The sequence below is a fragment of the Schistocerca americana genome, unplaced genomic scaffold (genome assembly GCF_021461395.2).
Source record: "Schistocerca americana isolate TAMUIC-IGC-003095 unplaced genomic scaffold, iqSchAmer2.1 HiC_scaffold_1527, whole genome shotgun sequence".
In the NCBI taxonomy this organism is placed as follows: domain Eukaryota; kingdom Metazoa; phylum Arthropoda; class Insecta; order Orthoptera; family Acrididae; genus Schistocerca; species Schistocerca americana.
In genome coordinates, this window is record NW_025725610.1 from 1 (window position 1) to 27,798 (window position 27,798).

The 27,798-nt window shown below is 53.5% G+C and overlaps 63 non-coding genes across 63 annotated transcripts; 51 read left to right on the plus strand and 12 right to left on the minus strand.

Moving 5' to 3' along the window:
* The first annotated feature begins 87 nt into the window (after positions 1-87).
* On the plus strand, positions 88-160 carry Trnam-cau. The gene has a single exon. It is a non-coding gene; the product is annotated as a tRNA-Met (tRNA).
* A 322-nt stretch (positions 161-482) lies between these two features.
* Trnae-uuc lies at positions 483-554 on the plus strand. The gene has a single exon. It is a non-coding gene; the product is annotated as a tRNA-Glu (tRNA).
* A 495-nt stretch (positions 555-1,049) lies between these two features.
* Positions 1,050-1,131, plus strand: Trnas-aga. The gene has a single exon. It is a non-coding gene; the product is annotated as a tRNA-Ser (tRNA).
* A 282-nt stretch (positions 1,132-1,413) lies between these two features.
* On the minus strand, positions 1,414-1,485 carry Trnag-ucc. Its single transcript has one exon. It is a non-coding gene; the product is annotated as a tRNA-Gly (tRNA).
* An 816-nt stretch (positions 1,486-2,301) lies between these two features.
* On the plus strand, positions 2,302-2,375 carry Trnam-cau. Its single transcript has one exon. It is a non-coding gene; the product is annotated as a tRNA-Met (tRNA).
* A 321-nt stretch (positions 2,376-2,696) lies between these two features.
* On the plus strand, positions 2,697-2,768 carry Trnae-uuc. The gene has a single exon. It is a non-coding gene; the product is annotated as a tRNA-Glu (tRNA).
* A 279-nt stretch (positions 2,769-3,047) lies between these two features.
* Trnak-uuu lies at positions 3,048-3,120 on the plus strand. Its single transcript has one exon. It is a non-coding gene; the product is annotated as a tRNA-Lys (tRNA).
* Positions 3,121-3,259: 139 nt separating this feature from the next.
* Trnas-aga lies at positions 3,260-3,341 on the plus strand. The gene has a single exon. It is a non-coding gene; the product is annotated as a tRNA-Ser (tRNA).
* Positions 3,342-3,619: 278 nt separating this feature from the next.
* Trnag-ucc lies at positions 3,620-3,691 on the minus strand. Its single transcript has one exon. It is a non-coding gene; the product is annotated as a tRNA-Gly (tRNA).
* Positions 3,692-4,504: 813 nt separating this feature from the next.
* Trnam-cau lies at positions 4,505-4,577 on the plus strand. The gene has a single exon. It is a non-coding gene; the product is annotated as a tRNA-Met (tRNA).
* A 322-nt stretch (positions 4,578-4,899) lies between these two features.
* Positions 4,900-4,971, plus strand: Trnae-uuc. The gene has a single exon. It is a non-coding gene; the product is annotated as a tRNA-Glu (tRNA).
* Positions 4,972-5,250: 279 nt separating this feature from the next.
* On the plus strand, positions 5,251-5,323 carry Trnak-uuu. Its single transcript has one exon. It is a non-coding gene; the product is annotated as a tRNA-Lys (tRNA).
* A 139-nt stretch (positions 5,324-5,462) lies between these two features.
* Positions 5,463-5,544, plus strand: Trnas-aga. The gene has a single exon. It is a non-coding gene; the product is annotated as a tRNA-Ser (tRNA).
* Positions 5,545-5,822: 278 nt separating this feature from the next.
* Trnag-ucc lies at positions 5,823-5,894 on the minus strand. Its single transcript has one exon. It is a non-coding gene; the product is annotated as a tRNA-Gly (tRNA).
* Positions 5,895-6,707: 813 nt separating this feature from the next.
* On the plus strand, positions 6,708-6,780 carry Trnam-cau. Its single transcript has one exon. It is a non-coding gene; the product is annotated as a tRNA-Met (tRNA).
* Positions 6,781-7,102: 322 nt separating this feature from the next.
* On the plus strand, positions 7,103-7,174 carry Trnae-uuc. The gene has a single exon. It is a non-coding gene; the product is annotated as a tRNA-Glu (tRNA).
* Positions 7,175-7,453: 279 nt separating this feature from the next.
* Trnak-uuu lies at positions 7,454-7,526 on the plus strand. Its single transcript has one exon. It is a non-coding gene; the product is annotated as a tRNA-Lys (tRNA).
* A 139-nt stretch (positions 7,527-7,665) lies between these two features.
* On the plus strand, positions 7,666-7,747 carry Trnas-aga. The gene has a single exon. It is a non-coding gene; the product is annotated as a tRNA-Ser (tRNA).
* A 278-nt stretch (positions 7,748-8,025) lies between these two features.
* On the minus strand, positions 8,026-8,097 carry Trnag-ucc. The gene has a single exon. It is a non-coding gene; the product is annotated as a tRNA-Gly (tRNA).
* An 813-nt stretch (positions 8,098-8,910) lies between these two features.
* Trnam-cau lies at positions 8,911-8,983 on the plus strand. Its single transcript has one exon. It is a non-coding gene; the product is annotated as a tRNA-Met (tRNA).
* Positions 8,984-9,305: 322 nt separating this feature from the next.
* Trnae-uuc lies at positions 9,306-9,377 on the plus strand. Its single transcript has one exon. It is a non-coding gene; the product is annotated as a tRNA-Glu (tRNA).
* Positions 9,378-9,656: 279 nt separating this feature from the next.
* Trnak-uuu lies at positions 9,657-9,729 on the plus strand. Its single transcript has one exon. It is a non-coding gene; the product is annotated as a tRNA-Lys (tRNA).
* Positions 9,730-9,868: 139 nt separating this feature from the next.
* Positions 9,869-9,950, plus strand: Trnas-aga. Its single transcript has one exon. It is a non-coding gene; the product is annotated as a tRNA-Ser (tRNA).
* Positions 9,951-10,228: 278 nt separating this feature from the next.
* Positions 10,229-10,300, minus strand: Trnag-ucc. The gene has a single exon. It is a non-coding gene; the product is annotated as a tRNA-Gly (tRNA).
* Positions 10,301-11,113: 813 nt separating this feature from the next.
* Positions 11,114-11,186, plus strand: Trnam-cau. The gene has a single exon. It is a non-coding gene; the product is annotated as a tRNA-Met (tRNA).
* A 322-nt stretch (positions 11,187-11,508) lies between these two features.
* Trnae-uuc lies at positions 11,509-11,580 on the plus strand. Its single transcript has one exon. It is a non-coding gene; the product is annotated as a tRNA-Glu (tRNA).
* A 279-nt stretch (positions 11,581-11,859) lies between these two features.
* On the plus strand, positions 11,860-11,932 carry Trnak-uuu. Its single transcript has one exon. It is a non-coding gene; the product is annotated as a tRNA-Lys (tRNA).
* A 139-nt stretch (positions 11,933-12,071) lies between these two features.
* Positions 12,072-12,153, plus strand: Trnas-aga. The gene has a single exon. It is a non-coding gene; the product is annotated as a tRNA-Ser (tRNA).
* Positions 12,154-12,431: 278 nt separating this feature from the next.
* Trnag-ucc lies at positions 12,432-12,503 on the minus strand. The gene has a single exon. It is a non-coding gene; the product is annotated as a tRNA-Gly (tRNA).
* An 813-nt stretch (positions 12,504-13,316) lies between these two features.
* Positions 13,317-13,389, plus strand: Trnam-cau. Its single transcript has one exon. It is a non-coding gene; the product is annotated as a tRNA-Met (tRNA).
* Positions 13,390-13,711: 322 nt separating this feature from the next.
* Trnae-uuc lies at positions 13,712-13,783 on the plus strand. The gene has a single exon. It is a non-coding gene; the product is annotated as a tRNA-Glu (tRNA).
* Positions 13,784-14,062: 279 nt separating this feature from the next.
* Positions 14,063-14,135, plus strand: Trnak-uuu. Its single transcript has one exon. It is a non-coding gene; the product is annotated as a tRNA-Lys (tRNA).
* Positions 14,136-14,274: 139 nt separating this feature from the next.
* Positions 14,275-14,356, plus strand: Trnas-aga. The gene has a single exon. It is a non-coding gene; the product is annotated as a tRNA-Ser (tRNA).
* A 278-nt stretch (positions 14,357-14,634) lies between these two features.
* On the minus strand, positions 14,635-14,706 carry Trnag-ucc. Its single transcript has one exon. It is a non-coding gene; the product is annotated as a tRNA-Gly (tRNA).
* An 813-nt stretch (positions 14,707-15,519) lies between these two features.
* On the plus strand, positions 15,520-15,592 carry Trnam-cau. Its single transcript has one exon. It is a non-coding gene; the product is annotated as a tRNA-Met (tRNA).
* Positions 15,593-15,914: 322 nt separating this feature from the next.
* Trnae-uuc lies at positions 15,915-15,986 on the plus strand. Its single transcript has one exon. It is a non-coding gene; the product is annotated as a tRNA-Glu (tRNA).
* Positions 15,987-16,265: 279 nt separating this feature from the next.
* On the plus strand, positions 16,266-16,338 carry Trnak-uuu. Its single transcript has one exon. It is a non-coding gene; the product is annotated as a tRNA-Lys (tRNA).
* A 139-nt stretch (positions 16,339-16,477) lies between these two features.
* Trnas-aga lies at positions 16,478-16,559 on the plus strand. Its single transcript has one exon. It is a non-coding gene; the product is annotated as a tRNA-Ser (tRNA).
* Positions 16,560-16,837: 278 nt separating this feature from the next.
* Trnag-ucc lies at positions 16,838-16,909 on the minus strand. The gene has a single exon. It is a non-coding gene; the product is annotated as a tRNA-Gly (tRNA).
* An 813-nt stretch (positions 16,910-17,722) lies between these two features.
* On the plus strand, positions 17,723-17,795 carry Trnam-cau. The gene has a single exon. It is a non-coding gene; the product is annotated as a tRNA-Met (tRNA).
* A 322-nt stretch (positions 17,796-18,117) lies between these two features.
* Trnae-uuc lies at positions 18,118-18,189 on the plus strand. The gene has a single exon. It is a non-coding gene; the product is annotated as a tRNA-Glu (tRNA).
* Positions 18,190-18,468: 279 nt separating this feature from the next.
* Positions 18,469-18,541, plus strand: Trnak-uuu. Its single transcript has one exon. It is a non-coding gene; the product is annotated as a tRNA-Lys (tRNA).
* A 139-nt stretch (positions 18,542-18,680) lies between these two features.
* Trnas-aga lies at positions 18,681-18,762 on the plus strand. The gene has a single exon. It is a non-coding gene; the product is annotated as a tRNA-Ser (tRNA).
* Positions 18,763-19,040: 278 nt separating this feature from the next.
* Trnag-ucc lies at positions 19,041-19,112 on the minus strand. The gene has a single exon. It is a non-coding gene; the product is annotated as a tRNA-Gly (tRNA).
* Positions 19,113-19,925: 813 nt separating this feature from the next.
* On the plus strand, positions 19,926-19,998 carry Trnam-cau. Its single transcript has one exon. It is a non-coding gene; the product is annotated as a tRNA-Met (tRNA).
* Positions 19,999-20,320: 322 nt separating this feature from the next.
* On the plus strand, positions 20,321-20,392 carry Trnae-uuc. Its single transcript has one exon. It is a non-coding gene; the product is annotated as a tRNA-Glu (tRNA).
* A 279-nt stretch (positions 20,393-20,671) lies between these two features.
* Positions 20,672-20,744, plus strand: Trnak-uuu. The gene has a single exon. It is a non-coding gene; the product is annotated as a tRNA-Lys (tRNA).
* Positions 20,745-20,883: 139 nt separating this feature from the next.
* Positions 20,884-20,965, plus strand: Trnas-aga. The gene has a single exon. It is a non-coding gene; the product is annotated as a tRNA-Ser (tRNA).
* Positions 20,966-21,243: 278 nt separating this feature from the next.
* On the minus strand, positions 21,244-21,315 carry Trnag-ucc. The gene has a single exon. It is a non-coding gene; the product is annotated as a tRNA-Gly (tRNA).
* Positions 21,316-22,128: 813 nt separating this feature from the next.
* Positions 22,129-22,201, plus strand: Trnam-cau. The gene has a single exon. It is a non-coding gene; the product is annotated as a tRNA-Met (tRNA).
* A 322-nt stretch (positions 22,202-22,523) lies between these two features.
* Positions 22,524-22,595, plus strand: Trnae-uuc. The gene has a single exon. It is a non-coding gene; the product is annotated as a tRNA-Glu (tRNA).
* Positions 22,596-22,874: 279 nt separating this feature from the next.
* Positions 22,875-22,947, plus strand: Trnak-uuu. Its single transcript has one exon. It is a non-coding gene; the product is annotated as a tRNA-Lys (tRNA).
* Positions 22,948-23,086: 139 nt separating this feature from the next.
* On the plus strand, positions 23,087-23,168 carry Trnas-aga. The gene has a single exon. It is a non-coding gene; the product is annotated as a tRNA-Ser (tRNA).
* Positions 23,169-23,446: 278 nt separating this feature from the next.
* Positions 23,447-23,518, minus strand: Trnag-ucc. Its single transcript has one exon. It is a non-coding gene; the product is annotated as a tRNA-Gly (tRNA).
* Positions 23,519-24,331: 813 nt separating this feature from the next.
* Trnam-cau lies at positions 24,332-24,404 on the plus strand. Its single transcript has one exon. It is a non-coding gene; the product is annotated as a tRNA-Met (tRNA).
* A 322-nt stretch (positions 24,405-24,726) lies between these two features.
* On the plus strand, positions 24,727-24,798 carry Trnae-uuc. Its single transcript has one exon. It is a non-coding gene; the product is annotated as a tRNA-Glu (tRNA).
* A 278-nt stretch (positions 24,799-25,076) lies between these two features.
* Positions 25,077-25,149, plus strand: Trnak-uuu. The gene has a single exon. It is a non-coding gene; the product is annotated as a tRNA-Lys (tRNA).
* Positions 25,150-25,288: 139 nt separating this feature from the next.
* Positions 25,289-25,370, plus strand: Trnas-aga. Its single transcript has one exon. It is a non-coding gene; the product is annotated as a tRNA-Ser (tRNA).
* Positions 25,371-25,648: 278 nt separating this feature from the next.
* Trnag-ucc lies at positions 25,649-25,720 on the minus strand. The gene has a single exon. It is a non-coding gene; the product is annotated as a tRNA-Gly (tRNA).
* Positions 25,721-26,533: 813 nt separating this feature from the next.
* Trnam-cau lies at positions 26,534-26,606 on the plus strand. The gene has a single exon. It is a non-coding gene; the product is annotated as a tRNA-Met (tRNA).
* A 322-nt stretch (positions 26,607-26,928) lies between these two features.
* On the plus strand, positions 26,929-27,000 carry Trnae-uuc. The gene has a single exon. It is a non-coding gene; the product is annotated as a tRNA-Glu (tRNA).
* A 281-nt stretch (positions 27,001-27,281) lies between these two features.
* Trnak-uuu lies at positions 27,282-27,354 on the plus strand. The gene has a single exon. It is a non-coding gene; the product is annotated as a tRNA-Lys (tRNA).
* Positions 27,355-27,493: 139 nt separating this feature from the next.
* On the plus strand, positions 27,494-27,575 carry Trnas-aga. The gene has a single exon. It is a non-coding gene; the product is annotated as a tRNA-Ser (tRNA).
* The last annotated feature ends 223 nt before the right edge of the window (positions 27,576-27,798 follow it).

The window sequence follows — 27,798 nt, forward strand, 5'->3', positions numbered from 1 at the left end:
AACACAACAGATTCTTGAGAAAGCGCAAACTGTCTATCTCTAATATGCGAGGCTTACCAAGTTTCCTGGGACGTTGGTCGCAAACGTGCCTCGGTAGCGCAGTGGGCAGCGCGTAAGTCTCATAATCTTAAGGTCGTGAGTTCGATCCTCACCTGGGGCATTTAATTTGCTGTACATCATGGCTGAATTAACGGCGTTGCTGTTGCTAGGGAACGAACTGAATTGTCGTTTGTTATCCACAAGGAGTCCACGCCTCAGCGTCAAAATGTTTACATCCAGCTATGGCAAGGTACAGCTTTGACCTTTCTCCTCCCCTGTTATGAGTAAAATATGATGCAAACAGCAATGAATAGTCAGTTTCGAGCTGTGCGCCATGCCAGTCTGTACGCGCAAATATGCTCGCAAACAGAGAACACCACTGAGTCCGGATTCAGCGCGAAATGCCAGAGGAGAGGGAGTTAACCTGACACTTAACGAGCAAATCCGGTGGTGGTCTAGTGGCTAGGATACCTGGCTTTCACCCAGGAGGCCCGGGTTCGATTCCCGGTACGGAAGGGGAAGTTTTTGCGCACACGACCCTCCATGTTTTGGCCCTCCAACCCTCGTTTGTCGCCCTCCTTCCGGAGCTTCAACCGAGCGTAATCGGGGAAAACAGGCACGAGATGCAATTAACTGTCAGCACCGGGATAAAGGGAGAAGAGGCACTGGTCCCCTGTTGGGACTGCTACCAGCGTCAGTGGCAAGTCGGTGAAGTCGCCAGTTGCGCCAGAAGCCAGCAATTACGCGTTCCAGTTATTCACATTGCCTGCAGCTGCTCCATCCCACAACAAGTGTGAGCCCGGATAGCTCAGTCGGTAGAGCATTAGGCTTTTTAACCTAAGGGTCCAGGGTTTCGAGTCCCTGTCCGGGCGAAGATTTTAACGCTTCCGTAATGGCTCGTCTCGTAGCGCTGGTAGCCCTGTCGTAATCAGTGCACGGAGTTCGTTTCCTGTCACATACTGCGCAGAACGGTTTGAGTTTTCACGATTCGAGGGAACTTTTGGCTGCGAGCAGTCGTGGCCGAGTGGTTAAGGCGTCTGACTAGAAATCAGATTCCCTCTGGGAGCGTAGGTTCGAGTCCTACCGACTGCGTCTCTCTTTTTTTATTTTTTTGTTTAAGAAGAAGGAGCAGAAAATTTCGCAGTTTGCCTGTCGTTTTGGTACTTCGCTACACCTCACCTCTCACAGCCGTTTATATCGCCTGTCCTCTTGATAAGGGCGAATTCCAAGCGTCCAGCTTTCAGCGTCAGCCGAGCAAAGTCGGGACAAGTCGGGACATACTACAGGATGGCCTGCGTGGAGGCAACGACGGAAAGAAAACGTTAATTTAACAGCACGTGGCTCACATACTCATACGTAAAAATTTGCGCCCGTTGCGGTGGCCGGGAATCGAACCCGGATCAACTGCTTGGAAGGCAACTATGCTCACCATTACACCACCACCGCACAGCCGATGCTCGTAACGCCGCGCTGTGTCGGCCTTCCCGCCCGCCGGCAGCGGCCCACGGTGATAGTAGCTGTAGGCGCTTTACGAGGTAGGAGGGTGCATCCACACGCGTTCGGGCAGCGCCTCCACGCACGCTGCGTCTTTGGGCAAGACTCGTCGCCGCGGCCGCAAGGTTACTCACACGATAGTGATGAGCGGTCGCTTTAAGGCAGTGTAGTGGGGGACTCCGCGTGTGTAGCACTTTTTTCGGTTTGTATCCGGCGTCGTTGGGTGGCAATCCCACTTTCCCTGCAGACAGCTACTCTGGAATATGCTCGGGAAGCACGGTCGACCGCCCCCAACAAATGCAACTAAAAAAAATGAGAACAACAACAAAAAAAGCGGCAGGTTGTTCGCCTACCACGCGGGCGGCCCGGGTTCGATTCCCGGCCGATGCATCGTTTTGCTTGTTCTCGCTATAATGCTGCCGCGCCGATTGCTCGTTTGAGCTGCGTCAGCCTCAGGAATGTATAGCAGGATTCGCTGTGAGAAGAACCAAACACGCAGCACGCAAGAGACCGTACTTGGACGGACGCGTGCTATATCTGAACTCTAGCGTCAGCCTGGCCCTACAGGCCGCTGTGTTCAGGTGCCGCAAGGGCGATGTACTGTAACCTCAGGCAGTGCTGCTTTCCGTTGGAAGAGCCGCGGCAGCAGTTTAATCTAGCAATTCGGGAAAGCACGTGTAGCAACACAACAGATTCTTGAGAAAGCGCAAACTGTCTATCTCTAATATGCGAGGCTTACCAAGTTTCCTGGGACGTTGGTCGCAAACGTGCTCGGTAGCGCAGTGGGCAGCGCGTAAGTCTCATAATCTTAAGGTCGTGAGTTCGATCCTCACCTGGGGCATTTAATTTGCTGTACATCATGGCTGAATTAACGGCGTTGCTGTTGCTAGGGAACGAACTGAATTGTCGTTTGTTATCCACAAGGAGTCCACGCCTCAGCGTCAAAATGTTTTACATCCAGCTATGGCAAGGTACAGCTTTGACCTTTCTCCTCCCCGTTATGAGTAAAATATGATGCAAACAGCAATGAATAGTCAGTTTCGAGCTGTGCGCCATGCCAGTCTGTACGCGCAAATATGCTCGCAAACAGAGAACACCACTGAGTCCGGATTCAGCGCGAAATGCCAGAGGAGAGGGAGTTAACCTGACACTTAACGAGCAAATCCGGTGTGGTCTAGTGGCTAGGATACCTGGCTTTCACCCAGGAGGCCCGGGTTCGATTCCCGGTACCGGAAGGGAAGTTTTTGCGCACACGACCCTCCATGTTTTGGCCCTCCAACCCTCGTTTGTCGCCCTCCTTCCGGAGCTTCAACCGAGCGTAATCGGGGAAAACAGGCACGAGATGCAATTACTGTCAGCACCGGGATAAAGGGAGAAGAGGCACTGGTCCCCTGTTGGGCTGCTACCAGCGTCAGTGGCAAGTCGGTGAAGTCGCCAGTTGCGCCAGAAGCCAGCAATTACGCGTTCCAGTTATTCACATTGCCTGCAGCTGCTCCATCCCACAACAAGTGTGAGCCCGGATAGCTCAGTCGGTAGAGCATTAGGCTTTTAACCTAAGGGTCCAGGGTTCGAGTCCCTGTCCGGGCGAAGATTTTAACGCTTCCGTAATGGCTCGTCTCGTAGCGCTGGTAGCCCTGTCGTAATCAGTGCACGGAGTTCGTTTCCTGTCAACATACTGCGCAGAACGGTTTGAGTTTTCACGATTCGAGGGAACTTTTGGCTGCGAGCAGTCGTGGCCGAGTGGTTAAGGCGTCTGACTAGAAATCAGATTCCCTCTGGGAGCGTAGGTTCGAGTCCTACCGACTGCGTCTCTCTTTTTTATTTTTTTGTTTAAGAAGAAGGAGCAGAAAATTTCGCAGTTTGCCTGTCGTTTTGGTACTTCGCTACACCTCACCTCTCACAGCCGTTTATATCGCCTGTCCTCTTGATAAGGGCGAATTCCAAGCGTCAGCTTTCGCGTCAGCCGAGCAAAGTCGGGACAAGTCGGGACATACTACAGGATGGCCTGCGTGGAGCAACGACGGAAAGAAAACGTTAATTTAACAGCACGTGGCTCACATACTCATACGTAAAAATTTGCGCCCGTTGCGGTGGCCGGGAATCGAACCCGGATCAACTGCTTGGAAGGCAACTATGCTCACCATTACACCACCACCGCACAGCCGATGCTCGTAACGCCGCGCTGTGTCGGCTTCCCGCCCGCCGGCAGCGGCCCACGGTGATAGTAGCTGTAGGCGCTTTACGAGGTAGGAGGGTGCATCCACACGCGTTCGGGCAGCGCCTCCACGCACGCTGCGTCTTTGGGCAAGACTCGTCGCCGCGGCCGCAAGGTTACTCACACGATAGTGATGAGCGGTCGCTTTAAGGCAGTGTAGTGGGGGACTCCGCGTGTGTAGCACTTTTTTCGGTTGTATCCGGCGTCGTTGGGTGGCAATCCCACTTTCCCTGCAGACAGCTACTCTGGAATATGCTCGGGAAGCACGGTCGACCGCCCCCAACAAATGCAACTAAAAAAATGAGAACAACAACAAAAAAAGCGGCAGGTTGTTCGCCTACCACGCGGGCGGCCCGGGTTCGATTCCCGGCCGATGCATCGTTTTGCTGTTCTCGCTATAATGCTGCCGCGCCGATTGCTCGTTTGAGCTGCGTCAGCCTCAGGAATGTATAGCAGGATTCGCTGTGAGAAGAACCAAACACGCAGCACGCAAGAGACCGTACTTGGACGGACGCGTGCTATATCTGAACTCTAGCGTCAGCCTGGCCCTACAGGCCGCTGTGTTCAGGTGCCGCAAGGGCGATGTACTGTAACCTCAGGCAGTGCTGCTTTCCGTTGGAAGAGCCGCGGCAGCAGTTTAATCTAGCAATTCGGGAAAGCACGTGTAGCAACACAACAGATTCTTGAGAAAGCGCAAACTGTCTATCTCTAATATGCGAGGCTTACCAAGTTTCCTGGGACGTTGGTCGCAAACGTGCCTCGGTAGCGCAGTGGGCAGCGCGTAAGTCTCATAATCTTAAGGTCGTGAGTTCGATCCTCACCTGGGGCATTTAATTTGCTGTACATCATGGCTGAATTAACGGCGTTGCTGTTGCTAGGGAACGAACTGAATTGTCGTTTGTTATCCACAAGGAGTCCACGCCTCAGCGTCAAAATGTTTACATCCAGCTATGGCAAGGTACAGCTTTGACCTTTCTCCTCCCCTGTTATGAGTAAAATATGATGCAAACAGCAATGAATAGTCAGTTTCGAGCTGTGCGCCATGCCAGTCTGTACGCGCAAATATGCTCGCAAACAGAGAACACCACTGAGTCCGGATTCAGCGCGAAATGCCAGAGGAGAGGGAGTTAACCTGACACTTAACGAGCAAATCCGGTGTGGTCTAGTGGCTAGGATACCTGGCTTTCACCCAGGAGGCCCGGGTTCGATTCCCGGTACCGGAAGGGAAGTTTTTGCGCACACGACCCTCCATGTTTTGGCCCTCCAACCCTCGTTTGTCGCCCTCCTTCCGGAGCTTCAACCGAGCGTAATCGGGGAAAACAGGCACGAGATGCAATTACTGTCAGCACCGGGATAAAGGGAGAAGAGGCACTGGTCCCCTGTTGGGCTGCTACCAGCGTCAGTGGCAAGTCGGTGAAGTCGCCAGTTGCGCCAGAAGCCAGCAATTACGCGTTCCAGTTATTCACATTGCCTGCAGCTGCTCCATCCCACAACAAGTGTGAGCCCGGATAGCTCAGTCGGTAGAGCATTAGGCTTTTAACCTAAGGGTCCAGGGTTCGAGTCCCTGTCCGGGCGAAGATTTTAACGCTTCCGTAATGGCTCGTCTCGTAGCGCTGGTAGCCCTGTCGTAATCAGTGCACGGAGTTCGTTTCCTGTCAACATACTGCGCAGAACGGTTTGAGTTTTCACGATTCGAGGGAACTTTTGGCTGCGAGCAGTCGTGGCCGAGTGGTTAAGGCGTCTGACTAGAAATCAGATTCCCTCTGGGAGCGTAGGTTCGAGTCCTACCGACTGCGTCTCTCTTTTTTATTTTTTTGTTTAAGAAGAAGGAGCAGAAAATTTCGCAGTTTGCCTGTCGTTTTGGTACTTCGCTACACCTCACCTCTCACAGCCGTTTATATCGCCTGTCCTCTTGATAAGGGCGAATTCCAAGCGTCAGCTTTCGCGTCAGCCGAGCAAAGTCGGGACAAGTCGGGACATACTACAGGATGGCCTGCGTGGAGCAACGACGGAAAGAAAACGTTAATTTAACAGCACGTGGCTCACATACTCATACGTAAAAATTTGCGCCCGTTGCGGTGGCCGGGAATCGAACCCGGATCAACTGCTTGGAAGGCAACTATGCTCACCATTACACCACCACCGCACAGCCGATGCTCGTAACGCCGCGCTGTGTCGGCTTCCCGCCCGCCGGCAGCGGCCCACGGTGATAGTAGCTGTAGGCGCTTTACGAGGTAGGAGGGTGCATCCACACGCGTTCGGGCAGCGCCTCCACGCACGCTGCGTCTTTGGGCAAGACTCGTCGCCGCGGCCGCAAGGTTACTCACACGATAGTGATGAGCGGTCGCTTTAAGGCAGTGTAGTGGGGGACTCCGCGTGTGTAGCACTTTTTTCGGTTGTATCCGGCGTCGTTGGGTGGCAATCCCACTTTCCCTGCAGACAGCTACTCTGGAATATGCTCGGGAAGCACGGTCGACCGCCCCCAACAAATGCAACTAAAAAAATGAGAACAACAACAAAAAAAGCGGCAGGTTGTTCGCCTACCACGCGGGCGGCCCGGGTTCGATTCCCGGCCGATGCATCGTTTTGCTGTTCTCGCTATAATGCTGCCGCGCCGATTGCTCGTTTGAGCTGCGTCAGCCTCAGGAATGTATAGCAGGATTCGCTGTGAGAAGAACCAAACACGCAGCACGCAAGAGACCGTACTTGGACGGACGCGTGCTATATCTGAACTCTAGCGTCAGCCTGGCCCTACAGGCCGCTGTGTTCAGGTGCCGCAAGGGCGATGTACTGTAACCTCAGGCAGTGCTGCTTTCCGTTGGAAGAGCCGCGGCAGCAGTTTAATCTAGCAATTCGGGAAAGCACGTGTAGCAACACAACAGATTCTTGAGAAAGCGCAAACTGTCTATCTCTAATATGCGAGGCTTACCAAGTTTCCTGGGACGTTGGTCGCAAACGTGCCTCGGTAGCGCAGTGGGCAGCGCGTAAGTCTCATAATCTTAAGGTCGTGAGTTCGATCCTCACCTGGGGCATTTAATTTGCTGTACATCATGGCTGAATTAACGGCGTTGCTGTTGCTAGGGAACGAACTGAATTGTCGTTTGTTATCCACAAGGAGTCCACGCCTCAGCGTCAAAATGTTTACATCCAGCTATGGCAAGGTACAGCTTTGACCTTTCTCCTCCCCTGTTATGAGTAAAATATGATGCAAACAGCAATGAATAGTCAGTTTCGAGCTGTGCGCCATGCCAGTCTGTACGCGCAAATATGCTCGCAAACAGAGAACACCACTGAGTCCGGATTCAGCGCGAAATGCCAGAGGAGAGGGAGTTAACCTGACACTTAACGAGCAAATCCGGTGTGGTCTAGTGGCTAGGATACCTGGCTTTCACCCAGGAGGCCCGGGTTCGATTCCCGGTACCGGAAGGGAAGTTTTTGCGCACACGACCCTCCATGTTTTGGCCCTCCAACCCTCGTTTGTCGCCCTCCTTCCGGAGCTTCAACCGAGCGTAATCGGGGAAAACAGGCACGAGATGCAATTACTGTCAGCACCGGGATAAAGGGAGAAGAGGCACTGGTCCCCTGTTGGGCTGCTACCAGCGTCAGTGGCAAGTCGGTGAAGTCGCCAGTTGCGCCAGAAGCCAGCAATTACGCGTTCCAGTTATTCACATTGCCTGCAGCTGCTCCATCCCACAACAAGTGTGAGCCCGGATAGCTCAGTCGGTAGAGCATTAGGCTTTTAACCTAAGGGTCCAGGGTTCGAGTCCCTGTCCGGGCGAAGATTTTAACGCTTCCGTAATGGCTCGTCTCGTAGCGCTGGTAGCCCTGTCGTAATCAGTGCACGGAGTTCGTTTCCTGTCAACATACTGCGCAGAACGGTTTGAGTTTTCACGATTCGAGGGAACTTTTGGCTGCGAGCAGTCGTGGCCGAGTGGTTAAGGCGTCTGACTAGAAATCAGATTCCCTCTGGGAGCGTAGGTTCGAGTCCTACCGACTGCGTCTCTCTTTTTTATTTTTTTGTTTAAGAAGAAGGAGCAGAAAATTTCGCAGTTTGCCTGTCGTTTTGGTACTTCGCTACACCTCACCTCTCACAGCCGTTTATATCGCCTGTCCTCTTGATAAGGGCGAATTCCAAGCGTCAGCTTTCGCGTCAGCCGAGCAAAGTCGGGACAAGTCGGGACATACTACAGGATGGCCTGCGTGGAGCAACGACGGAAAGAAAACGTTAATTTAACAGCACGTGGCTCACATACTCATACGTAAAAATTTGCGCCCGTTGCGGTGGCCGGGAATCGAACCCGGATCAACTGCTTGGAAGGCAACTATGCTCACCATTACACCACCACCGCACAGCCGATGCTCGTAACGCCGCGCTGTGTCGGCTTCCCGCCCGCCGGCAGCGGCCCACGGTGATAGTAGCTGTAGGCGCTTTACGAGGTAGGAGGGTGCATCCACACGCGTTCGGGCAGCGCCTCCACGCACGCTGCGTCTTTGGGCAAGACTCGTCGCCGCGGCCGCAAGGTTACTCACACGATAGTGATGAGCGGTCGCTTTAAGGCAGTGTAGTGGGGGACTCCGCGTGTGTAGCACTTTTTTCGGTTGTATCCGGCGTCGTTGGGTGGCAATCCCACTTTCCCTGCAGACAGCTACTCTGGAATATGCTCGGGAAGCACGGTCGACCGCCCCCAACAAATGCAACTAAAAAAATGAGAACAACAACAAAAAAAGCGGCAGGTTGTTCGCCTACCACGCGGGCGGCCCGGGTTCGATTCCCGGCCGATGCATCGTTTTGCTGTTCTCGCTATAATGCTGCCGCGCCGATTGCTCGTTTGAGCTGCGTCAGCCTCAGGAATGTATAGCAGGATTCGCTGTGAGAAGAACCAAACACGCAGCACGCAAGAGACCGTACTTGGACGGACGCGTGCTATATCTGAACTCTAGCGTCAGCCTGGCCCTACAGGCCGCTGTGTTCAGGTGCCGCAAGGGCGATGTACTGTAACCTCAGGCAGTGCTGCTTTCCGTTGGAAGAGCCGCGGCAGCAGTTTAATCTAGCAATTCGGGAAAGCACGTGTAGCAACACAACAGATTCTTGAGAAAGCGCAAACTGTCTATCTCTAATATGCGAGGCTTACCAAGTTTCCTGGGACGTTGGTCGCAAACGTGCCTCGGTAGCGCAGTGGGCAGCGCGTAAGTCTCATAATCTTAAGGTCGTGAGTTCGATCCTCACCTGGGGCATTTAATTTGCTGTACATCATGGCTGAATTAACGGCGTTGCTGTTGCTAGGGAACGAACTGAATTGTCGTTTGTTATCCACAAGGAGTCCACGCCTCAGCGTCAAAATGTTTACATCCAGCTATGGCAAGGTACAGCTTTGACCTTTCTCCTCCCCTGTTATGAGTAAAATATGATGCAAACAGCAATGAATAGTCAGTTTCGAGCTGTGCGCCATGCCAGTCTGTACGCGCAAATATGCTCGCAAACAGAGAACACCACTGAGTCCGGATTCAGCGCGAAATGCCAGAGGAGAGGGAGTTAACCTGACACTTAACGAGCAAATCCGGTGTGGTCTAGTGGCTAGGATACCTGGCTTTCACCCAGGAGGCCCGGGTTCGATTCCCGGTACCGGAAGGGAAGTTTTTGCGCACACGACCCTCCATGTTTTGGCCCTCCAACCCTCGTTTGTCGCCCTCCTTCCGGAGCTTCAACCGAGCGTAATCGGGGAAAACAGGCACGAGATGCAATTACTGTCAGCACCGGGATAAAGGGAGAAGAGGCACTGGTCCCCTGTTGGGCTGCTACCAGCGTCAGTGGCAAGTCGGTGAAGTCGCCAGTTGCGCCAGAAGCCAGCAATTACGCGTTCCAGTTATTCACATTGCCTGCAGCTGCTCCATCCCACAACAAGTGTGAGCCCGGATAGCTCAGTCGGTAGAGCATTAGGCTTTTAACCTAAGGGTCCAGGGTTCGAGTCCCTGTCCGGGCGAAGATTTTAACGCTTCCGTAATGGCTCGTCTCGTAGCGCTGGTAGCCCTGTCGTAATCAGTGCACGGAGTTCGTTTCCTGTCAACATACTGCGCAGAACGGTTTGAGTTTTCACGATTCGAGGGAACTTTTGGCTGCGAGCAGTCGTGGCCGAGTGGTTAAGGCGTCTGACTAGAAATCAGATTCCCTCTGGGAGCGTAGGTTCGAGTCCTACCGACTGCGTCTCTCTTTTTTATTTTTTTGTTTAAGAAGAAGGAGCAGAAAATTTCGCAGTTTGCCTGTCGTTTTGGTACTTCGCTACACCTCACCTCTCACAGCCGTTTATATCGCCTGTCCTCTTGATAAGGGCGAATTCCAAGCGTCAGCTTTCGCGTCAGCCGAGCAAAGTCGGGACAAGTCGGGACATACTACAGGATGGCCTGCGTGGAGCAACGACGGAAAGAAAACGTTAATTTAACAGCACGTGGCTCACATACTCATACGTAAAAATTTGCGCCCGTTGCGGTGGCCGGGAATCGAACCCGGATCAACTGCTTGGAAGGCAACTATGCTCACCATTACACCACCACCGCACAGCCGATGCTCGTAACGCCGCGCTGTGTCGGCTTCCCGCCCGCCGGCAGCGGCCCACGGTGATAGTAGCTGTAGGCGCTTTACGAGGTAGGAGGGTGCATCCACACGCGTTCGGGCAGCGCCTCCACGCACGCTGCGTCTTTGGGCAAGACTCGTCGCCGCGGCCGCAAGGTTACTCACACGATAGTGATGAGCGGTCGCTTTAAGGCAGTGTAGTGGGGGACTCCGCGTGTGTAGCACTTTTTTCGGTTGTATCCGGCGTCGTTGGGTGGCAATCCCACTTTCCCTGCAGACAGCTACTCTGGAATATGCTCGGGAAGCACGGTCGACCGCCCCCAACAAATGCAACTAAAAAAATGAGAACAACAACAAAAAAAGCGGCAGGTTGTTCGCCTACCACGCGGGCGGCCCGGGTTCGATTCCCGGCCGATGCATCGTTTTGCTGTTCTCGCTATAATGCTGCCGCGCCGATTGCTCGTTTGAGCTGCGTCAGCCTCAGGAATGTATAGCAGGATTCGCTGTGAGAAGAACCAAACACGCAGCACGCAAGAGACCGTACTTGGACGGACGCGTGCTATATCTGAACTCTAGCGTCAGCCTGGCCCTACAGGCCGCTGTGTTCAGGTGCCGCAAGGGCGATGTACTGTAACCTCAGGCAGTGCTGCTTTCCGTTGGAAGAGCCGCGGCAGCAGTTTAATCTAGCAATTCGGGAAAGCACGTGTAGCAACACAACAGATTCTTGAGAAAGCGCAAACTGTCTATCTCTAATATGCGAGGCTTACCAAGTTTCCTGGGACGTTGGTCGCAAACGTGCCTCGGTAGCGCAGTGGGCAGCGCGTAAGTCTCATAATCTTAAGGTCGTGAGTTCGATCCTCACCTGGGGCATTTAATTTGCTGTACATCATGGCTGAATTAACGGCGTTGCTGTTGCTAGGGAACGAACTGAATTGTCGTTTGTTATCCACAAGGAGTCCACGCCTCAGCGTCAAAATGTTTACATCCAGCTATGGCAAGGTACAGCTTTGACCTTTCTCCTCCCCTGTTATGAGTAAAATATGATGCAAACAGCAATGAATAGTCAGTTTCGAGCTGTGCGCCATGCCAGTCTGTACGCGCAAATATGCTCGCAAACAGAGAACACCACTGAGTCCGGATTCAGCGCGAAATGCCAGAGGAGAGGGAGTTAACCTGACACTTAACGAGCAAATCCGGTGTGGTCTAGTGGCTAGGATACCTGGCTTTCACCCAGGAGGCCCGGGTTCGATTCCCGGTACCGGAAGGGAAGTTTTTGCGCACACGACCCTCCATGTTTTGGCCCTCCAACCCTCGTTTGTCGCCCTCCTTCCGGAGCTTCAACCGAGCGTAATCGGGGAAAACAGGCACGAGATGCAATTACTGTCAGCACCGGGATAAAGGGAGAAGAGGCACTGGTCCCCTGTTGGGCTGCTACCAGCGTCAGTGGCAAGTCGGTGAAGTCGCCAGTTGCGCCAGAAGCCAGCAATTACGCGTTCCAGTTATTCACATTGCCTGCAGCTGCTCCATCCCACAACAAGTGTGAGCCCGGATAGCTCAGTCGGTAGAGCATTAGGCTTTTAACCTAAGGGTCCAGGGTTCGAGTCCCTGTCCGGGCGAAGATTTTAACGCTTCCGTAATGGCTCGTCTCGTAGCGCTGGTAGCCCTGTCGTAATCAGTGCACGGAGTTCGTTTCCTGTCAACATACTGCGCAGAACGGTTTGAGTTTTCACGATTCGAGGGAACTTTTGGCTGCGAGCAGTCGTGGCCGAGTGGTTAAGGCGTCTGACTAGAAATCAGATTCCCTCTGGGAGCGTAGGTTCGAGTCCTACCGACTGCGTCTCTCTTTTTTATTTTTTTGTTTAAGAAGAAGGAGCAGAAAATTTCGCAGTTTGCCTGTCGTTTTGGTACTTCGCTACACCTCACCTCTCACAGCCGTTTATATCGCCTGTCCTCTTGATAAGGGCGAATTCCAAGCGTCAGCTTTCGCGTCAGCCGAGCAAAGTCGGGACAAGTCGGGACATACTACAGGATGGCCTGCGTGGAGCAACGACGGAAAGAAAACGTTAATTTAACAGCACGTGGCTCACATACTCATACGTAAAAATTTGCGCCCGTTGCGGTGGCCGGGAATCGAACCCGGATCAACTGCTTGGAAGGCAACTATGCTCACCATTACACCACCACCGCACAGCCGATGCTCGTAACGCCGCGCTGTGTCGGCTTCCCGCCCGCCGGCAGCGGCCCACGGTGATAGTAGCTGTAGGCGCTTTACGAGGTAGGAGGGTGCATCCACACGCGTTCGGGCAGCGCCTCCACGCACGCTGCGTCTTTGGGCAAGACTCGTCGCCGCGGCCGCAAGGTTACTCACACGATAGTGATGAGCGGTCGCTTTAAGGCAGTGTAGTGGGGGACTCCGCGTGTGTAGCACTTTTTTCGGTTGTATCCGGCGTCGTTGGGTGGCAATCCCACTTTCCCTGCAGACAGCTACTCTGGAATATGCTCGGGAAGCACGGTCGACCGCCCCCAACAAATGCAACTAAAAAAATGAGAACAACAACAAAAAAAGCGGCAGGTTGTTCGCCTACCACGCGGGCGGCCCGGGTTCGATTCCCGGCCGATGCATCGTTTTGCTGTTCTCGCTATAATGCTGCCGCGCCGATTGCTCGTTTGAGCTGCGTCAGCCTCAGGAATGTATAGCAGGATTCGCTGTGAGAAGAACCAAACACGCAGCACGCAAGAGACCGTACTTGGACGGACGCGTGCTATATCTGAACTCTAGCGTCAGCCTGGCCCTACAGGCCGCTGTGTTCAGGTGCCGCAAGGGCGATGTACTGTAACCTCAGGCAGTGCTGCTTTCCGTTGGAAGAGCCGCGGCAGCAGTTTAATCTAGCAATTCGGGAAAGCACGTGTAGCAACACAACAGATTCTTGAGAAAGCGCAAACTGTCTATCTCTAATATGCGAGGCTTACCAAGTTTCCTGGGACGTTGGTCGCAAACGTGCCTCGGTAGCGCAGTGGGCAGCGCGTAAGTCTCATAATCTTAAGGTCGTGAGTTCGATCCTCACCTGGGGCATTTAATTTGCTGTACATCATGGCTGAATTAACGGCGTTGCTGTTGCTAGGGAACGAACTGAATTGTCGTTTGTTATCCACAAGGAGTCCACGCCTCAGCGTCAAAATGTTTACATCCAGCTATGGCAAGGTACAGCTTTGACCTTTCTCCTCCCCTGTTATGAGTAAAATATGATGCAAACAGCAATGAATAGTCAGTTTCGAGCTGTGCGCCATGCCAGTCTGTACGCGCAAATATGCTCGCAAACAGAGAACACCACTGAGTCCGGATTCAGCGCGAAATGCCAGAGGAGAGGGAGTTAACCTGACACTTAACGAGCAAATCCGGTGTGGTCTAGTGGCTAGGATACCTGGCTTTCACCCAGGAGGCCCGGGTTCGATTCCCGGTACCGGAAGGGAAGTTTTTGCGCACACGACCCTCCATGTTTTGGCCCTCCAACCCTCGTTTGTCGCCCTCCTTCCGGAGCTTCAACCGAGCGTAATCGGGGAAAACAGGCACGAGATGCAATTACTGTCAGCACCGGGATAAAGGGAGAAGAGGCACTGGTCCCCTGTTGGGCTGCTACCAGCGTCAGTGGCAAGTCGGTGAAGTCGCCAGTTGCGCCAGAAGCCAGCAATTACGCGTTCCAGTTATTCACATTGCCTGCAGCTGCTCCATCCCACAACAAGTGTGAGCCCGGATAGCTCAGTCGGTAGAGCATTAGGCTTTTAACCTAAGGGTCCAGGGTTCGAGTCCCTGTCCGGGCGAAGATTTTAACTCTTCCGTAATGGCTCGTCTCGTAGCGCTGGTAGCCCTGTCGTAATCAGTGCACGGAGTTCGTTTCCTGTCAACATACTGCGCAGAACGGTTTGAGTTTTCACGATTCGAGGGAACTTTTGGCTGCGAGCAGTCGTGGCCGAGTGGTTAAGGCGTCTGACTAGAAATCAGATTCCCTCTGGGAGCGTAGGTTCGAGTCCTACCGACTGCGTCTCTCTTTTTTATTTTTTTGTTTAAGAAGAAGGAGCAGAAAATTTCGCAGTTTGCCTGTCGTTTTGGTACTTCGCTACACCTCACCTCTCACAGCCGTTTATATCGCCTGTCCTCTTGATAAGGGCGAATTCCAAGCGTCAGCTTTCGCGTCAGCCGAGCAAAGTCGGGACAAGTCGGGACATACTACAGGATGGCCTGCGTGGAGCAACGACGGAAAGAAAACGTTAATTTAACAGCACGTGGCTCACATACTCATACGTAAAAATTTGCGCCCGTTGCGGTGGCCGGGAATCGAACCCGGATCAACTGCTTGGAAGGCAACTATGCTCACCATTACACCACCACCGCACAGCCGATGCTCGTAACGCCGCGCTGTGTCGGCTTCCCGCCCGCCGGCAGCGGCCCACGGTGATAGTAGCTGTAGGCGCTTTACGAGGTAGGAGGGTGCATCCACACGCGTTCGGGCAGCGCCTCCACGCACGCTGCGTCTTTGGGCAAGACTCGTCGCCGCGGCCGCAAGGTTACTCACACGATAGTGATGAGCGGTCGCTTTAAGGCAGTGTAGTGGGGGACTCCGCGTGTGTAGCACTTTTTTCGGTTGTATCCGGCGTCGTTGGGTGGCAATCCCACTTTCCCTGCAGACAGCTACTCTGGAATATGCTCGGGAAGCACGGTCGACCGCCCCCAACAAATGCAACTAAAAAAATGAGAACAACAACAAAAAAAGCGGCAGGTTGTTCGCCTACCACGCGGGCGGCCCGGGTTCGATTCCCGGCCGATGCATCGTTTTGCTGTTCTCGCTATAATGCTGCCGCGCCGATTGCTCGTTTGAGCTGCGTCAGCCTCAGGAATGTATAGCAGGATTCGCTGTGAGAAGAACCAAACACGCAGCACGCAAGAGACCGTACTTGGACGGACGCGTGCTATATCTGAACTCTAGCGTCAGCCTGGCCCTACAGGCCGCTGTGTTCAGGTGCCGCAAGGGCGATGTACTGTAACCTCAGGCAGTGCTGCTTTCCGTTGGAAGAGCCGCGGCAGCAGTTTAATCTAGCAATTCGGGAAAGCACGTGTAGCAACACAACAGATTCTTGAGAAAGCGCAAACTGTCTATCTCTAATATGCGAGGCTTACCAAGTTTCCTGGGACGTTGGTCGCAAACGTGCCTCGGTAGCGCAGTGGGCAGCGCGTAAGTCTCATAATCTTAAGGTCGTGAGTTCGATCCTCACCTGGGGCATTTAATTTGCTGTACATCATGGCTGAATTAACGGCGTTGCTGTTGCTAGGGAACGAACTGAATTGTCGTTTGTTATCCACAAGGAGTCCACGCCTCAGCGTCAAAATGTTTACATCCAGCTATGGCAAGGTACAGCTTTGACCTTTCTCCTCCCCTGTTATGAGTAAAATATGATGCAAACAGCAATGAATAGTCAGTTTCGAGCTGTGCGCCATGCCAGTCTGTACGCGCAAATATGCTCGCAAACAGAGAACACCACTGAGTCCGGATTCAGCGCGAAATGCCAGAGGAGAGGGAGTTAACCTGACACTTAACGAGCAAATCCGGTGTGGTCTAGTGGCTAGGATACCTGGCTTTCACCCAGGAGGCCCGGGTTCGATTCCCGGTACCGGAAGGGAAGTTTTTGCGCACACGACCCTCCATGTTTTGGCCCTCCAACCCTCGTTTGTCGCCCTCCTTCCGGAGCTTCAACCGAGCGTAATCGGGGAAAACAGGCACGAGATGCAATTACTGTCAGCACCGGGATAAAGGGAGAAGAGGCACTGGTCCCCTGTTGGGCTGCTACCAGCGTCAGTGGCAAGTCGGTGAAGTCGCCAGTTGCGCCAGAAGCCAGCAATTACGCGTTCCAGTTATTCACATTGCCTGCAGCTGCTCCATCCCACAACAAGTGTGAGCCCGGATAGCTCAGTCGGTAGAGCATTAGGCTTTTAACCTAAGGGTCCAGGGTTCGAGTCCCTGTCCGGGCGAAGATTTTAACGCTTCCGTAATGGCTCGTCTCGTAGCGCTGGTAGCCCTGTCGTAATCAGTGCACGGAGTTCGTTTCCTGTCAACATACTGCGCAGAACGGTTTGAGTTTTCACGATTCGAGGGAACTTTTGGCTGCGAGCAGTCGTGGCCGAGTGGTTAAGGCGTCTGACTAGAAATCAGATTCCCTCTGGGAGCGTAGGTTCGAGTCCTACCGACTGCGTCTCTCTTTTTTATTTTTTTGTTTAAGAAGAAGGAGCAGAAAATTTCGCAGTTTGCCTGTCGTTTTGGTACTTCGCTACACCTCACCTCTCACAGCCGTTTATATCGCCTGTCCTCTTGATAAGGGCGAATTCCAAGCGTCAGCTTTCGCGTCAGCCGAGCAAAGTCGGGACAAGTCGGGACATACTACAGGATGGCCTGCGTGGAGCAACGACGGAAAGAAAACGTTAATTTAACAGCACGTGGCTCACATACTCATACGTAAAAATTTGCGCCCGTTGCGGTGGCCGGGAATCGAACCCGGATCAACTGCTTGGAAGGCAACTATGCTCACCATTACACCACCACCGCACAGCCGATGCTCGTAACGCCGCGCTGTGTCGGCTTCCCGCCCGCCGGCAGCGGCCCACGGTGATAGTAGCTGTAGGCGCTTTACGAGGTAGGAGGGTGCATCCACACGCGTTCGGGCAGCGCCTCCACGCACGCTGCGTCTTTGGGCAAGACTCGTCGCCGCGGCCGCAAGGTTACTCACACGATAGTGATGAGCGGTCGCTTTAAGGCAGTGTAGTGGGGGACTCCGCGTGTGTAGCACTTTTTTCGGTTGTATCCGGCGTCGTTGGGTGGCAATCCCACTTTCCCTGCAGACAGCTACTCTGGAATATGCTCGGGAAGCACGGTCGACCGCCCCCAACAAATGCAACTAAAAAAATGAGAACAACAACAAAAAAAGCGGCAGGTTGTTCGCCTACCACGCGGGCGGCCCGGGTTCGATTCCCGGCCGATGCATCGTTTTGCTGTTCTCGCTATAATGCTGCCGCGCCGATTGCTCGTTTGAGCTGCGTCAGCCTCAGGAATGTATAGCAGGATTCGCTGTGAGAAGAACCAAACACGCAGCACGCAAGAGACCGTACTTGGACGGACGCGTGCTATATCTGAACTCTAGCGTCAGCCTGGCCCTACAGGCCGCTGTGTTCAGGTGCCGCAAGGGCGATGTACTGTAACCTCAGGCAGTGCTGCTTTCCGTTGGAAGAGCCGCGGCAGCAGTTTAATCTAGCAATTCGGGAAAGCACGTGTAGCAACACAACAGATTCTTGAGAAAGCGCAAACTGTCTATCTCTAATATGCGAGGCTTACCAAGTTTCCTGGGACGTTGGTCGCAAACGTGCCTCGGTAGCGCAGTGGGCAGCGCGTAAGTCTCATAATCTTAAGGTCGTGAGTTCGATCCTCACCTGGGGCATTTAATTTGCTGTACATCATGGCTGAATTAACGGCGTTGCTGTTGCTAGGGAACGAACTGAATTGTCGTTTGTTATCCACAAGGAGTCCACGCCTCAGCGTCAAAATGTTTACATCCAGCTATGGCAAGGTACAGCTTTGACCTTTCTCCTCCCCTGTTATGAGTAAAATATGATGCAAACAGCAATGAATAGTCAGTTTCGAGCTGTGCGCCATGCCAGTCTGTACGCGCAAATATGCTCGCAAACAGAGAACACCACTGAGTCCGGATTCAGCGCGAAATGCCAGAGGAGAGGGAGTTAACCTGACACTTAACGAGCAAATCCGGTGTGGTCTAGTGGCTAGGATACCTGGCTTTCACCCAGGAGGCCCGGGTTCGATTCCCGGTACCGGAAGGGAAGTTTTTGCGCACACGACCCTCCATGTTTTGGCCCTCCAACCCTCGTTTGTCGCCCTCCTTCCGGAGCTTCAACCGAGCGTAATCGGGGAAAACAGGCACGAGATGCAATTACTGTCAGCACCGGGATAAAGGGAGAAGAGGCACTGGTCCCCTGTTGGGCTGCTACCAGCGTCAGTGGCAAGTCGGTGAAGTCGCCAGTTGCGCCAGAAGCCAGCAATTACGCGTTCCAGTTATTCACATTGCCTGCAGCTGCTCCATCCCACAACAAGTGTGAGCCCGGATAGCTCAGTCGGTAGAGCATTAGGCTTTTAACCTAAGGGTCCAGGGTTCGAGTCCCTGTCCGGGCGAAGATTTTAACGCTTCCGTAATGGCTCGTCTCGTAGCGCTGGTAGCCCTGTCGTAATCAGTGCACGGAGTTCGTTTCCTGTCAACATACTGCGCAGAACGGTTTGAGTTTTCACGATTCGAGGGAACTTTTGGCTGCGAGCAGTCGTGGCCGAGTGGTTAAGGCGTCTGACTAGAAATCAGATTCCCTCTGGGAGCGTAGGTTCGAGTCCTACCGACTGCGTCTCTCTTTTTTATTTTTTTGTTTAAGAAGAAGGAGCAGAAAATTTCGCAGTTTGCCTGTCGTTTTGGTACTTCGCTACACCTCACCTCTCACAGCCGTTTATATCGCCTGTCCTCTTGATAAGGGCGAATTCCAAGCGTCAGCTTTCGCGTCAGCCGAGCAAAGTCGGGACAAGTCGGGACATACTACAGGATGGCCTGCGTGGAGCAACGACGGAAAGAAAACGTTAATTTAACAGCACGTGGCTCACATACTCATACGTAAAAATTTGCGCCCGTTGCGGTGGCCGGGAATCGAACCCGGATCAACTGCTTGGAAGGCAACTATGCTCACCATTACACCACCACCGCACAGCCGATGCTCGTAACGCCGCGCTGTGTCGGCTTCCCGCCCGCCGGCAGCGGCCCACGGTGATAGTAGCTGTAGGCGCTTTACGAGGTAGGAGGGTGCATCCACACGCGTTCGGGCAGCGCCTCCACGCACGCTGCGTCTTTGGGCAAGACTCGTCGCCGCGGCCGCAAGGTTACTCACACGATAGTGATGAGCGGTCGCTTTAAGGCAGTGTAGTGGGGGACTCCGCGTGTGTAGCACTTTTTTCGGTTGTATCCGGCGTCGTTGGGTGGCAATCCCACTTTCCCTGCAGACAGCTACTCTGGAATATGCTCGGGAAGCACGGTCGACCGCCCCCAACAAATGCAACTAAAAAAATGAGAACAACAACAAAAAAAGCGGCAGGTTGTTCGCCTACCACGCGGGCGGCCCGGGTTCGATTCCCGGCCGATGCATCGTTTTGCTGTTCTCGCTATAATGCTGCCGCGCCGATTGCTCGTTTGAGCTGCGTCAGCCTCAGGAATGTATAGCAGGATTCGCTGTGAGAAGAACCAAACACGCAGCACGCAAGAGACCGTACTTGGACGGACGCGTGCTATATCTGAACTCTAGCGTCAGCCTGGCCCTACAGGCCGCTGTGTTCAGGTGCCGCAAGGGCGATGTACTGTAACCTCAGGCAGTGCTGCTTTCCGTTGGAAGAGCCGCGGCAGCAGTTTAATCTAGCAATTCGGGAAAGCACGTGTAGCAACACAACAGATTCTTGAGAAAGCGCAAACTGTCTATCTCTAATATGCGAGGCTTACCAAGTTTCCTGGGACGTTGGTCGCAAACGTGCCTCGGTAGCGCAGTGGGCAGCGCGTAAGTCTCATAATCTTAAGGTCGTGAGTTCGATCCTCACCTGGGGCATTTAATTTGCTGTACATCATGGCTGAATTAACGGCGTTGCTGTTGCTAGGGAACGAACTGAATTGTCGTTTGTTATCCACAAGGAGTCCACGCCTCAGCGTCAAAATGTTTACATCCAGCTATGGCAAGGTACAGCTTTGACCTTTCTCCTCCCCTGTTATGAGTAAAATATGATGCAAACAGCAATGAATAGTCAGTTTCGAGCTGTGCGCCATGCCAGTCTGTACGCGCAAATATGCTCGCAAACAGAGAACACCACTGAGTCCGGATTCAGCGCGAAATGCCAGAGGAGAGGGAGTTAACCTGACACTTAACGAGCAAATCCGGTGTGGTCTAGTGGCTAGGATACCTGGCTTTCACCCAGGAGGCCCGGGTTCGATTCCCGGTACCGGAAGGGAAGTTTTTGCGCACACGACCCTCCATGTTTTGGCCCTCCAACCCTCGTTTGTCGCCCTCCTTCCGGAGCTTCAACCGAGCGTAATCGGGGAAAACAGGCACGAGATGCAATTACTGTCAGCACCGGGATAAAGGGAGAAGAGGCACTGGTCCCCTGTTGGGCTGCTACCAGCGTCAGTGGCAAGTCGGTGAAGTCGCCAGTTGCGCCAGAAGCCAGCAATTACGCGTTCCAGTTATTCACATTGCCTGCAGCTGCTCCATCCCACAACAAGTGTGAGCCCGGATAGCTCAGTCGGTAGAGCATTAGGCTTTTAACCTAAGGGTCCAGGGTTCGAGTCCCTGTCCGGGCGAAGATTTTAACGCTTCCGTAATGGCTCGTCTCGTAGCGCTGGTAGCCCTGTCGTAATCAGTGCACGGAGTTCGTTTCCTGTCAACATACTGCGCAGAACGGTTTGAGTTTTCACGATTCGAGGGAACTTTTGGCTGCGAGCAGTCGTGGCCGAGTGGTTAAGGCGTCTGACTAGAAATCAGATTCCCTCTGGGAGCGTAGGTTCGAGTCCTACCGACTGCGTCTCTCTTTTTTATTTTTTTGTTTAAGAAGAAGGAGCAGAAAATTTCGCAGTTTGCCTGTCGTTTTGGTACTTCGCTACACCTCACCTCTCACAGCCGTTTATATCGCCTGTCCTCTTGATAAGGGCGAATTCCAAGCGTCAGCTTTCGCGTCAGCCGAGCAAAGTCGGGACAAGTCGGGACATACTACAGGATGGCCTGCGTGGAGCAACGACGGAAAGAAAACGTTAATTTAACAGCACGTGGCTCACATACTCATACGTAAAAATTTGCGCCCGTTGCGGTGGCCGGGAATCGAACCCGGATCAACTGCTTGGAAGGCAACTATGCTCACCATTACACCACCACCGCACAGCCGATGCTCGTAACGCCGCGCTGTGTCGGCTTCCCGCCCGCCGGCAGCGGCCCACGGTGATAGTAGCTGTAGGCGCTTTACGAGGTAGGAGGGTGCATCCACACGCGTTCGGGCAGCGCCTCCACGCACGCTGCGTCTTTGGGCAAGACTCGTCGCCGCGGCCGCAAGGTTACTCACACGATAGTGATGAGCGGTCGCTTTAAGGCAGTGTAGTGGGGGACTCCGCGTGTGTAGCACTTTTTTCGGTTGTATCCGGCGTCGTTGGGTGGCAATCCCACTTTCCCTGCAGACAGCTACTCTGGAATATGCTCGGGAAGCACGGTCGACCGCCCCCAACAAATGCAACTAAAAAAATGAGAACAACAACAAAAAAAGCGGCAGGTTGTTCGCCTACCACGCGGGCGGCCCGGGTTCGATTCCCGGCCGATGCATCGTTTTGCTGTTCTCGCTATAATGCTGCCGCGCCGATTGCTCGTTTGAGCTGCGTCAGCCTCAGGAATGTATAGCAGGATTCGCTGTGAGAAGAACCAAACACGCAGCACGCAAGAGACCGTACTTGGACGGACGCGTGCTATATCTGAACTCTAGCGTCAGCCTGGCCCTACAGGCCGCTGTGTTCAGGTGCCGCAAGGGCGATGTACTGTAACCTCAGGCAGTGCTGCTTTCCGTTGGAAGAGCCGCGGCAGCAGTTTAATCTAGCAATTCGGGAAAGCACGTGTAGCAACACAACAGATTCTTGAGAAAGCGCAAACTGTCTATCTCTAATATGCGAGGCTTACCAAGTTTCCTGGGACGTTGGTCGCAAACGTGCCTCGGTAGCGCAGTGGGCAGCGCGTAAGTCTCATAATCTTAAGGTCGTGAGTTCGATCCTCACCTGGGGCATTTAATTTGCTGTACATCATGGCTGAATTAACGGCGTTGCTGTTGCTAGGGAACGAACTGAATTGTCGTTTGTTATCCACAAGGAGTCCACGCCTCAGCGTCAAAATGTTTACATCCAGCTATGGCAAGGTACAGCTTTGACCTTTCTCCTCCCCTGTTATGAGTAAAATATGATGCAAACAGCAATGAATAGTCAGTTTCGAGCTGTGCGCCATGCCAGTCTGTACGCGCAAATATGCTCGCAAACAGAGAACACCACTGAGTCCGGATTCAGCGCGAAATGCCAGAGGAGAGGGAGTTAACCTGACACTTAACGAGCAAATCCGGTGTGGTCTAGTGGCTAGGATACCTGGCTTTCACCCAGGAGGCCCGGGTTCGATTCCCGGTACCGGAAGGGAAGTTTTTGCGCACACGACCCTCCATGTTTTGGCCCTCCAACCCTCGTTTGTCGCCCTCCTTCCGGAGCTTCAACCGAGCGTAATCGGGGAAAACAGGCACGAGATGCAATTACTGTCAGCACCGGGATAAAGGGAGAAGAGGCACTGGTCCCCTGTTGGGCTGCTACCAGCGTCAGTGGCAAGTCGGTGAAGTCGCCAGTTGCGCCAGAAGCCAGCAATTACGCGTTCCAGTTATTCACATTGCCTGCAGCTGCTCCATCCCACAACAAGTGTGAGCCCGGATAGCTCAGTCGGTAGAGCATTAGGCTTTTAACCTAAGGGTCCAGGGTTCGAGTCCCTGTCCGGGCGAAGATTTTAACGCTTCCGTAATGGCTCGTCTCGTAGCGCTGGTAGCCCTGTCGTAATCAGTGCACGGAGTTCGTTTCCTGTCAACATACTGCGCAGAACGGTTTGAGTTTTCACGATTCGAGGGAACTTTTGGCTGCGAGCAGTCGTGGCCGAGTGGTTAAGGCGTCTGACTAGAAATCAGATTCCCTCTGGGAGCGTAGGTTCGAGTCCTACCGACTGCGTCTCTCTTTTTTATTTTTTTGTTTAAGAAGAAGGAGCAGAAAATTTCGCAGTTTGCCTGTCGTTTTGGTACTTCGCTACACCTCACCTCTCACAGCCGTTTATATCGCCTGTCCTCTTGATAAGGGCGAATTCCAAGCGTCAGCTTTCGCGTCAGCCGAGCAAAGTCGGGACAAGTCGGGACATACTACAGGATGGCCTGCGTGGAGCAACGACGGAAAGAAAACGTTAATTTAACAGCACGTGGCTCACATACTCATACGTAAAAATTTGCGCCCGTTGCGGTGGCCGGGAATCGAACCCGGATCAACTGCTTGGAAGGCAACTATGCTCACCATTACACCACCACCGCACAGCCGATGCTCGTAACGCCGCGCTGTGTCGGCTTCCCGCCCGCCGGCAGCGGCCCACGGTGATAGTAGCTGTAGGCGCTTTACGAGGTAGGAGGGTGCATCCACACGCGTTCGGGCAGCGCCTCCACGCACGCTGCGTCTTTGGGCAAGACTCGTCGCCGCGGCCGCAAGGTTACTCACACGATAGTGATGAGCGGTCGCTTTAAGGCAGTGTAGTGGGGGACTCCGCGTGTGTAGCACTTTTTTCGGTTGTATCCGGCGTCGTTGGGTGGCAATCCCACTTTCCCTGCAGACAGCTACTCTGGAATATGCTCGGGAAGCACGGTCGACCGCCCCCAACAAATGCAACTAAAAAAATGAGAACAACAACAAAAAAAGCGGCAGGTTGTTCGCCTACCACGCGGGCGGCCCGGGTTCGATTCCCGGCCGATGCATCGTTTTGCTGTTCTCGCTATAATGCTGCCGCGCCGATTGCTCGTTTGAGCTGCGTCAGCCTCAGGAATGTATAGCAGGATTCGCTGTGAGAAGAACCAAACACGCAGCACGCAAGAGACCGTACTTGGACGGACGCGTGCTATATCTGAACTCTAGCGTCAGCCTGGCCCTACAGGCCGCTGTGTTCAGGTGCCGCAAGGGCGATGTACTGTAACCTCAGGCAGTGCTGCTTTCCGTTGGAAGAGCCGCGGCAGCAGTTTAATCTAGCAATTCGGGAAAGCACGTGTAGCAACACAACAGATTCTTGAGAAAGCGCAAACTGTCTATCTCTAATATGCGAGACTTACCAAGTTTCCTGGGACGTTGGTCGCAAACGTGCCTCGGTAGCGCAGTGGGCAGCGCGTAAGTCTCATAATCTTAAGGTCGTGAGTTCGATCCTCACCTGGGGCATTTAATTTGCTGTACATCATGGCTGAATTAACGGCGTTGCTGTTGCTAGGGAACGAACTGAATTGTCGTTTGTTATCCACAAGGAGTCCACGCCTCAGCGTCAAAATGTTTACATCCAGCTATGGCAAGGTACAGCTTTGACCTTTCTCCTCCCCTGTTATGAGTAAAATATGATGCAAACAGCAATGAATAGTCAGTTTCGAGCTGTGCGCCATGCCAGTCTGTACGCGCAAATATGCTCGCAAACAGAGAACACCACTGAGTCCGGATTCAGCGCGAAATGCCAGAGGAGAGGGAGTTAACCTGACACTTAACGAGCAAATCCGGTGTGGTCTAGTGGCTAGGATACCTGGCTTTCACCCAGGAGGCCCGGGTTCGATTCCCGGTACCGGAAGGGAAGTTTTTGCGCACACGACCCTCCATGTTTTGGCCCTCCAACCCTCGTTTGTCGCCCTCCTTCCGGAGCTTCAACCGAGCGTAATCGGGGAAAACAGGCACGAGATGCAATTACTGTCAGCACCGGGATAAAGGGAGAAGAGGCACTGGTCCCCTGTTGGGCTGCTACCAGCGTCAGTGGCAAGTCGGTGAAGTCGCCAGTTGCGCCAGAGCCAGCAATTACGCGTTCCAGTTATTCACATTGCCTGCAGCTGCTCCATCCCACAACAAGTGTGAGCCCGGATAGCTCAGTCGGTAGAGCATTAGGCTTTTAACCTAAGGGTCCAGGGTTCGAGTCCCTGTCCGGGCGAAGATTTTAACGCTTCCGTAATGGCTCGTCTCGTAGCGCTGGTAGCCCTGTCGTAATCAGTGCACGGAGTTCGTTTCCTGTCAACATACTGCGCAGAACGGTTTGAGTTTTCACGATTCGAGGGAACTTTTGGCTGCGAGCAGTCGTGGCCGAGTGGTTAAGGCGTCTGACTAGAAATCAGATTCCCTCTGGGAGCGTAGGTTCGAGTCCTACCGACTGCGTCTCTCTTTTTTATTTTTTTGTTTAAGAAGAAGGAGCAGAAAATTTCGCAGTTTGCCTGTCGTTTTGGTACTTCGCTACACCTCACCTCTCACAGCCGTTTATATCGCCTGTCCTCTTGATAAGGGCGAATTCCAAGCGTCAGCTTTCGCGTCAGCCGAGCAAAGTCGGGACAAGTCGGGACATACTACAGGATGGCCTGCGTGGAGCAACGACGGAAAGAAAACGTTAATTTAACAGCACGTGGCTCACATACTCATACGTAAAAATTTGCGCCCGTTGCGGTGGCCGGGAATCGAACCCGGATCAACTGCTTGGAAGGCAACTATGCTCACCATTACACCACCACCGCACAGCCGATGCTCGTAACGCCGCGCTGTGTCGGCTTCCCGCCCGCCGGCAGCGGCCCACGGTGATAGTAGCTGTAGGCGCTTTACGAGGTAGGAGGGTGCATCCACACGCGTTCGGGCAGCGCCTCCACGCACGCTGCGTCTTTGGGCAAGACTCGTCGCCGCGGCCGCAAGGTTACTCACACGATAGTGATGAGCGGTCGCTTTAAGGCAGTGTAGTGGGGGACTCCGCGTGTGTAGCACTTTTTTCGGTTGTATCCGGCGTCGTTGGGTGGCAATCCCACTTTCCCTGCAGACAGCTACTCTGGAATATGCTCGGGAAGCACGGTCGACCGCCCCCAACAAATGCAACTAAAAAAATGAGAACAACAACAAAAAAAGCGGCAGGTTGTTCGCCTACCACGCGGGCGGCCCGGGTTCGATTCCCGGCCGATGCATCGTTTTGCTGTTCTCGCTATAATGCTGCCGCGCCGATTGCTCGTTTGAGCTGCGTCAGCCTCAGGAATGTATAGCAGGATTCGCTGTGAGAAGAACCAAACACGCAGCACGCAAGAGACCGTACTTGGACGGACGCGTGCTATATCTGAACTCTAGCGTCAGCCTGGCCCTACAGGCCGCTGTGTTCAGGTGCCGCAAGGGCGATGTACTGTAACCTCAGGCAGTGCTGCTTTCCGTTGGAAGAGCCGCGGCAGCAGTTTAATCTAGCAATTCGGGAAAGCACGTGTAGCAACACAACAGATTCTTGAGAAAGCGCAAACTGTCTATCTCTAATATGCGAGGCTTACCAAGTTTCCTGGGACGTTGGTCGCAAACGTGCCTCGGTAGCGCAGTGGGCAGCGCGTAAGTCTCATAATCTTAAGGTCGTGAGTTCGATCCTCACCTGGGGCATTTAATTTGCTGTACATCATGGCTGAATTAACGGCGTTGCTGTTGCTAGGGAACGAACTGAATTGTCGTTTGTTATCCACAAGGAGTCCACGCCTCAGCGTCAAAATGTTTACATCCAGCTATGGCAAGGTACAGCTTTGACCTTTCTCCTCCCCTGTTATGAGTAAAATATGATGCAAACAGCAATGAATAGTCAGTTTCGAGCTGTGCGCCATGCCAGTCTGTACGCGCAAATATGCTCGCAAACAGAGAACACCACTGAGTCCGGATTCAGCGCGAAATGCCAGAGGAGAGGGAGTTAACCTGACACTTAACGAGCAAATCCGGTGTGGTCTAGTGGCTAGGATACCTGGCTTTCACCCAGGAGGCCCGGGTTCGATTCCCGGTACCGGAAGGGAAGTTTTTGCGCACACACGACCCTCCATGTTTTGGCCCTCCAACCCTCGTTTGTCGCCCTCCTTCCGGAGCTTCAACCGAGCGTAATCGGGGAAAACAGGCACGAGATGCAATTACTGTCAGCACCGGGATAAAGGGAGAAGAGGCACTGGTCCCCTGTTGGGCTGCTACCAGCGTCAGTGGCAAGTCGGTGAAGTCGCCAGTTGCGCCAGAAGCCAGCAATTACGCGTTCCAGTTATTCACATTGCCTGCAGCTGCTCCATCCCACAACAAGTGTGAGCCCGGATAGCTCAGTCGGTAGAGCATTAGGCTTTTAACCTAAGGGTCCAGGGTTCGAGTCCCTGTCCGGGCGAAGATTTTAACGCTTCCGTAATGGCTCGTCTCGTAGCGCTGGTAGCCCTGTCGTAATCAGTGCACGGAGTTCGTTTCCTGTCAACATACTGCGCAGAACGGTTTGAGTTTTCACGATTCGAGGGAACTTTTGGCTGCGAGCAGTCGTGGCCGAGTGGTTAAGGCGTCTGACTAGAAATCAGATTCCCTCTGGGAGCGTAGGTTCGAGTCCTACCGACTGCGTCTCTCTTTTTTATTTTTTTGTTTAAGAAGAAGGAGCAGAAAATTTCGCAGTTTGCCTGTCGTTTTGGTACTTCGCTACACCTCACCTCTCACAGCCGTTTATATCGCCTGTCCTCTTGATAAGGGCGAATTCCAAGCGTCAGCTTTCGCGTCAGCCGAGCAAAGTCGGGACAAGTCGGGACATACTACAGGATGGCCTGCGTGGAGCAACGACGGAAAGAAA